We start from the raw sequence: 7,645 nt of genomic DNA on the forward strand, positions 1-7,645 counted from the left end.
GCTGTGCCGGCACCCCGCGCTGGGCGGCCCGCTGCTCGCGCACCACCTCGGCATCCTCCTCGGCGGGCTCTGCCTGCTGGGACACGGCCCCGCTGCCGACAACGAGGTCGGTGGGCTCCGGCCTCCTGCTCCCCTACGTGTGTCCCGATGCTTGGGTGCTGCCTCGCGGGGTGGCCGGTGCAGGGGGTGCCCTGAGAGCCCCCGTTCAGCTTCCCTCTGCGGTGGCTGCTGCTGAGCTGTGTCAGAGTGTAAAAGGAGAGATTAAAGCCCTGCTTCACCTGCAGTCTGGGAGGGAGGGCTCGAGGGGCACCAGCACCATGCCGCCGGCAGCACCGTGCCACAGGGGGCTGGGTGCCAGCATCCGTGCGGGTGCAGCACCCATGGCCGGGCTGCCCTCGCCACCTCAGGGCTTGTTTTTTTTCCAGGGCCTTTCGGAATTGGAGCGAGCGCAGAGCCGGGAGGCCCTGCAGCACATCTTGGACCGTGTCTACCAGCCCCTGGCAGTGCGGGAGCTGCTTATCCTGCAGGGTGGCCCCAAGCAGGTACTGGCTGCAGCAGAACCATCCCGATGCAGGGCAGCTGCGGATCCCACGTCCCTGCAGGAATGTGATGGGAAGCACCTTCTGTCCCCTGGCCTGCCTGTTTGCATGTCATGGAGGGTCAGCAGTCAGTCTGCAGGATGATGTGCTGCTGCCTCAGTACCAGCTGCTGTTTGTGGTCTTTTCAAAGTCTGCCTCGTGGCGGTGGGGTGAAGGAAATGGGAAATATGGGAAATACATGCTGTCTGCAGAGGCAGCAGGTGGATCACACCCGGGGCTGCTAGCTTGGGTGCAGCTCTGTGCCGTGCTCTAGCCTCTGGCTGGGACTGAAGGCAATTCCTGGGCAGGCAGGAGCCACCGTCCTATGTGCAAGTGCTGCAGAGGTGCTGCATGAGGAGCACGCAGGGGTCAGCACCCTCAGTACAAGCTGTGGCTCACCCAAAAGCCAGGGTTTCCCAGTCAGAGAAGAGCCAAGCTGATATCCCGCTGCAGTGTGACGTTGCCAGCCTTGCTCCACGTGTCCTAGCAAGCGCACACATTCAAACTGCTCACTTTGTAGATTTGCAGCCTCTGAACAGCGTTGTTTGTACCTGTCCCTGTGCAGTTCTCTGCTGGAGCCCATGGGCTCCTGGTGCTGCTGCCCCAGCACAGCACCGTGTCCAGTGTAGCAGGAGTCACCACTGCTGTCCCCTTACGTGCATTAAGCCTGGCTTGTCCCATGACCCCCCCCTCATGCCCCATTTCAGTAATGAGACAGAGCTGCTGCCTGACCCTGCGAGACTTTAATTAAAGGAGGGAAGCTCTGCATGAAAGGATGTTCCCAGGAAGGTTAGTCTCTCATTAAACCCTCATTTGCTTTGTGCCACTGGATGAAGTGATTTAAAACCTTTCTGTGTCCTCTGCTCCTATCTGGTCTCGAGTCCTCCTGGGCAGGGTGCAGGCCGGTTAGCGAGGGTTTGCACTGGGGAGAATACCCTACTTAGCCTGCTCCTTTGTTTCCTTTCAGAGTCGTCCCTCTCCTGGGGAAGAAACAAAGCCAGCGCTTGTACGGGCTCCAGCATGGCTGCGGCGCCTTTGTGGGCAGCTGCTCTCAGAAAGGCTGATGAGACCCAGCGGGGTTCAGGCTGTGGTTCGGGGCATCATGGAGGGAACCGGCGGTGAGTAGGGTGCTTGGGCGCTGCTGCTGGTTTCCAGGGTTGCAGATGAAAAGAGACTGTGATGATGTGTCTGAGACGTTTCATCCCATGGGAAGCCCAGAAAAGCTCGCACCAGTAGAGCACTGAAATGGGGAATGCTTTTGTTGGCTAAACACACTTCCGTAATGCTCACATAGGTTTTGTTTCTGAGTATGGCCAGGCTGCTGAACTCCTGAAATGTGAACACCTTTGCAAATGCCTTTAGCTTGGGGTATGCCATCCACTTTGAGGGATGAGAGCAGGCGGTAACTCTCCATTACGGCCCCCTGTGCTGGTTGGGTTTTGGTGCAGCAGTGCTCGGTGTTAGGCTGTTGGCAGCCGCAGTGGAGTGGGAGCAGCCCTGTGCTGGGCCTTGGCAGCCTGCTCCCCTGCTCTGTTTCCTGCCAGTTGGGTTAAGCATTAAGCATTGCTCTTTAAAAGATGAATCCCACAGCACCGAAGCCTCTTCCGGCCAGTGCAACCTGAAGACACCATCCGAGCATAGCTTCCCTCCACTTTCTGGCTTGCACGCCTATTTATAGACATTGTTTTCCAGTGTCAAAGGCCTTGGATGATATTTTTCCCTTTCCCTCAGGTGTTTTCTGAAAGATGATTGGTTTAAGGAGATTAATTAAAGCTAAAAATCCTTTTTTTTTTTCTTTTTTTTTTTTTTTTTTTTTTTCCAGAAACAATGGGTTCAGCCAAAAATGGCCCCTCTGTTTTCTGTCAGGCTGAGCTGATCTCCTCTTTCTCTGGGTGGAGCAGGTGGCACCGATGCTGAAGCAGCAGCTGTGGACTGGAGAAAATGTGATGCAGTTGCAAAGATCCTGGCTTCCTGCCCTCAGCAGTGCCTTTCCCTCGAGGACTACTACAAACGCGTGTGCCCTCAGGTGGGTGCTTCCCTCCTCCCTCCCCGTGGCAGGCTGGCTCTGCTTGCAAATGCAAAAGTGGGAGCGCGCTCAGGTTCCCAGCTTGGCAAGTGTCTGCCTTCAGTGCCACCTGCACATTGCCTGGCTTGAGCCAGGCTGCCCCAGTGTGGAGATGTGTTTTCCTGCAGCTCTGTCAGTGGGACGTGCTCCCACCACGCTCTTGAATTTTCAGTATTTTATTGAAATGCTGAGCGATGCTTCCTGGTCACATGAGGTCACTCGCGTTAAGGAGCTTTGTGCTGGGGGGCTCTGGCTTCCAGCCTTCCGCTGTGGGCATGGTGCAGGTTCACAGTGCCCAGAATCAGCTCCTGCCTTACCTCATGCATGAGACAGAGAGCTGCTCCTCCGCGTGGGGTGTTGTGCCCAGTAAAGCAGCACCACCAAGGCTTCTCCGCTGTTGGCTGCGAGGAGTTTGACTCGGTGATCTTGGAGGTCTTTTCCAACCTAGACTATTCTGTGATTCTGTGATTCGGAGTCATTTGCTAAGCTTTGTTCTGATATCATGGGCTTTTCCTTCCAGATTCTGGGCTTACTGCACATCCAGGACAAGCTGACAGCACGCCAGTTCCAGAGAGTGGCCACCACGACGCTGCTCACCATGGCGAAAGAGCACCCTCAGCTGGCAGAGAAATACCTGCTCCAGCCTCTGCTGGCACCGCTTCTCCGCTGCTCGGATGCAGCAGGTAACAGCTGGCGAGGCGCCGTGCCGAGCCCCGGAGTGAGGAAGGGTCTGATTCTTCTTTCCAGTGGTCTTTGTCTTTCCACCAGAATTTTCCCATGTTGGTGACTTGGCTGCTGAGGGTGCCAGCCCAAAGCTGCTGGTTGTGGATACGTCTGGGTGGCCACGTGCACCGTATTTACTAGCATTAAGGCAAATTAGCATCAGAGTGAAGTCGTGGGGCTTCTGCCGTCCTCTGTGGGAACCTCTCCCAGTCTGACAGTCCTGTGCTGGGCTCCCGGATGGGAGCTGTTGGTTCCCCACGCTGACCGAGCAGCTCTCCGGGGAACAATCCCTCAGAAACTTGCGGTCTGCTTTGATTTACTTGTAGCCTTTCAGAGGTTACACCACTACAGAGATATTTCCCACAGCTAACAAGGGCTCGGTGGTTCCCACGTGTAGGAAAGGCTCTCCGTGGGCTTTTTGGTGCTGGGCATGAAGGGCTGCCATTTTGCTGAGGCCTCCTCGGCACGTGGAGGTGCTGATGTGTCTCCTCTTTGTTTTCAGAGGTAGCAGTGGAAGATTTGTCAGCAGGGACAGTGCTGGTGGCGGAGGCAGAGCTCAGCAGCTGCGTGGAAGATGTGTTCAAGGTAGAGTGTCCGATGTGGTCTGTGAGGAGGTGAGAACACTGCTCTGCGAAGGAGCTGGTTTGAGACTTCCTCAGCAGTTTGTGTGTGTGTGTGTGTGTTTTACACCGTGACAAAAGCAGCCTCTCAGGCAATCCTGGTGCTGAAGTAAGGTCTAGAATTGCTCAGAGTAACCCTGAATGAAGTAGTGCAGCTCCTTGGTGGATACCAGTGGCACTGCCTTAGCCCTTTCAGGCATTCTCACCTGAAAATGTTCTACAGAGTGGCAGTGACCCCTTGCTGGTTGCTTTTCCCCATGTTTTGCTGGTGACTCAAAGAAAGTAAGGAGAGAGTCGGAGCAGTGGGCTGGAGGCCAGGATTCCCCATGGTGCTGTCACATTCTCTTCCTCCTTGAGCTGCAGCAAGAATTTCTGAGCATTGCTAGCTTTCACTGCTTCCTGCAGGACATTTGTGCCTGGGTGTGCTGTCAGAACAGCCTCAGGACTGTCAGCCTGCATCAGAGGCATGCAGCTGGTCGGGGGGAAGCAACGACCCCAGGGAGTTCCCTAAGTGCTGAGTCTTCAGAGGATGCCCGAGTTCTCCTCCCAGTTTGTCACTGGTTCACCCTTTTCGTGCCTCCATGCCTCAATTTCCTGGAACATGGATCGTAGAGCTAACGTTACCCGTGGGAGGGAAAGCCTGCTGCCCTCTGCTGCTGCTCAGAAATACCTTCATGCCTCCCGAGGTCTGCAGAGGGCAGCCTGAGCCCGAGTCTGAAGGGAAGCAGCTGGAGCTGGAAGCTTTCATGCAGCTCCCGCAGGACGTGGCTGAAGGGGTTGCGGTGCATCCAGTCCCCTTGGACGAGCTAAACCGCTGAGGTTAAGTACAGAAAAACGAGTAGCCTGTTGTGCAGGGAGCCTTCTGAGCCCACCCTTGTGACATGTGGATTTCCGTGTGTGTGATGGTAATTTTAAAACCTGTGGGTGGGCAATCCCTCAGCAGCTGGTGCTGGGTGCCCGGCAGTCACAGATCTGCCCCCGGGAGCTGCTCACAGGACAGGACACAGCCTGGAGGCGCTGGTCGGACCTCAGGGCTGTGAGGCAGGAGGGGCAGCAGGAGCTCGGCACCTTTCCTGCCTGGCATTCAGACCCGCATCGGGTTCTGGGGCATGGAGAGGGCTCAGCAAAATGGGCAGAAACACAGTTCTTGGAGAAAGGCTGCAGCCTGGTTTTTGAGTAGCCCACCGTCCATGTTAGAGGAAGCGTCCTGTGGGCAGGACAGTGCGGATTCAGAGTCTGGAGCTCCTTCCAGCAAGGATTTTTGTCCTAGCGATGCTGGTAGGGAGCCTTTCCACCTCAGTGGAGCCTGACTGCTCCCCACTGGAAAATGCCCCTGTCCTTGCAGGACTCCTTTGCAGCGGGGTGCTCAGCAGTGCAGGTCTTGGCTCTGGCACTGAAGGGAGAGGTGGGGTCCGTGCTTGTGCTCCCTGTGAGGGAGCAGGGCTGTCCTGTGGGGCCCCTCGTCTGAAAGCTTCCCTCATGCCTCGTTTTCCCACCAGTATCACCAGTACCACGCTGCAGGCTCCACTGCCTGCCTGATAGCAGCTGAGCTTTGTCACATCCCAGGCAAGAAGGACATCTCAAGCCCAGGAATTCAACTTCAAGAAGCTGGTGACTGGCTTCCTGGCATGCCCCTAGGCAGCCTAAGCTCTTAAATGCTGCGATTGTTGTAGTATTTTGCGTACTAATGATCTGTTGCAACTAGCTGGCAGGCAGAGACCAGTCTGGAGGGCTGCTCTGTGGCTGCTGTTCACAATGAGAATGCTGCTGGAGTTTGGGGCGGATCCCTCCCTAATGGCACAGCGCTCCAGGCCTGACAGCGGTGAGATTAGCGACGGAGACTCCAGCCTGCCATTTGTGGGGTTTTCTTGCCTAGCAAGTGTCATTTGATGCTGAGTGGGAAACCATCCTTGGGGCTTCATCAGGGAGGCTTTGTGTACAAAGGGTTCTGGCTAGGAAGAACGGCTCCACCGGGATTAGAGCAAGCAAAACATCGGTTTGCATCAATACAGCAGGCCAAGACACTCTCAAGATCTCCCTCCTAGGGCTCCTACCTGGCTGTCACCCTGCCTCTGGCAGCCAAAAGCTCCATTGCTTTGTCCCGAGGGCACTTGTGGCCCTTGGAGCAGGGGTTGCTTGCCACGTGGGGAGGTGTGGGGAGCATCCTAGTTTGAAGGGACAGCAGCTTCTGAGCAGGTCGTTCACCAGCCTACACAGCTAGAAGTCCCTTGGAGAACTTGTCAAGAGACTGTTTTTCCTCCGTTTCTTGAAGCTAAAAGCTATGGAGGGAGACAGACTCTGGAAAAAAAAAAATACAAGGACCTGAACACAACAAACCCTGAGTCCAGCCAGACAAAGCTTCCTATTTATCAATTTTCTAACCCAAACTTTCCCATTACTTTCACTGTAAGTGTCTTACCTGGCTTTTAGATTTGGGCAATTTCTTTAAAAGGATTCAAAAGGAAGCCCAATGTCTCAGGACTTCTGTGAGCACTTCTGTGCTCCGTGGGCAGTGGCAGGGCTTGATTACAGAGCCCGGGTAACAGCAGCTTGAATGGGTAGAGAGTGCTGGCTCCGAGGAGGGTATTGCCAGTGCTTTGGGAAGGTGCTGCTTGAGGCAGAGGACAGGGGCACAGTCCTGCAGCCTCCTCAAAGCCTGGTCAGCTCAGCACACATCTGCCCTGCTAGGGACTGATCTGCATATTTAGGATTTGGCTTTGAATGCAATTTCCATGAAGATTTGCTAATTCAGAGGTGCCTAATGCGTCTCTCTGTATCTTCAGACCTTACCCCCCAGCAGCAGACTTCCCAAGTAGCTAGGTGCAGCGTTCCTGTAGCTTGGAGCCCTGCTGTGGTTAAGCAAATGCTGGGAGAAAGGTGGTGCTGAAGGCTGCTTTTAATATAGAACATGGCATAATCGGGGAGATCAGGCTCCAGGCTGAAAGGAGCAGAGGCTGTAAACGCTCTGCCAGCCTCTCTGGTGGCAGCTGTCCTGTGTGCACATACCTTCTGTCCTCCCTCGGCCTTCCCTCTGCTCCACGCAGGTGTTTGACTGTTCTCCGTGTGCCCTTCTCCCTCTGTAGGTGTACGTGGTTGGAAATGACAGCTCCAGCCTGCTGCTGGGATCCCTGCAGTCAGTCCTGGGAGTGGTTTTCTGCCTCTATTCCTTCGCCAAGCAGAATGTGTCATACTTACGGTAAGGAAAGGCTGCAAACAGCTTCTTCTGGGGTTGTGTTTCTCTGTGCTGCCTGGCTCCAAAGCACATGCCCTACACGGACACGTAGAGAAGTCAAGACCAATTTTCTTACCCTGAAGAGCTCATTAAAAGTAGGCAGTAACCACAGGCGTAGGCCAGGTACATGACCTTACTGCCTGACCTGTGCACAGGGAAGCAGTTCTCGCCATGGTTTGTGTCAGGAGGATTAGAAATGGTAAGAAGCAGCAGCTGGAGCTCTGACTCTTTGAAGTAAAAGATCGTCTTTTTCCTACCTGGGATCATTTTTCTGGTGTGTGCACGACCTGCCTCTCAGCAGCTGTTTCTTGCACTGCACCCAGCTCCCCCACGACTGACACGATACTGAGCGTTATGTGCATCAGTCGTGGTGGCAGCGACAGTGGTGCCCAGGTGTGACCGTCCTCTCCCTGTTCTCCTTTCCCTG

This window comes from Oxyura jamaicensis, chromosome 11 (genome assembly GCF_011077185.1).
Source record: "Oxyura jamaicensis isolate SHBP4307 breed ruddy duck chromosome 11, BPBGC_Ojam_1.0, whole genome shotgun sequence".
NCBI classification, from domain to species: domain Eukaryota; kingdom Metazoa; phylum Chordata; class Aves; order Anseriformes; family Anatidae; genus Oxyura; species Oxyura jamaicensis.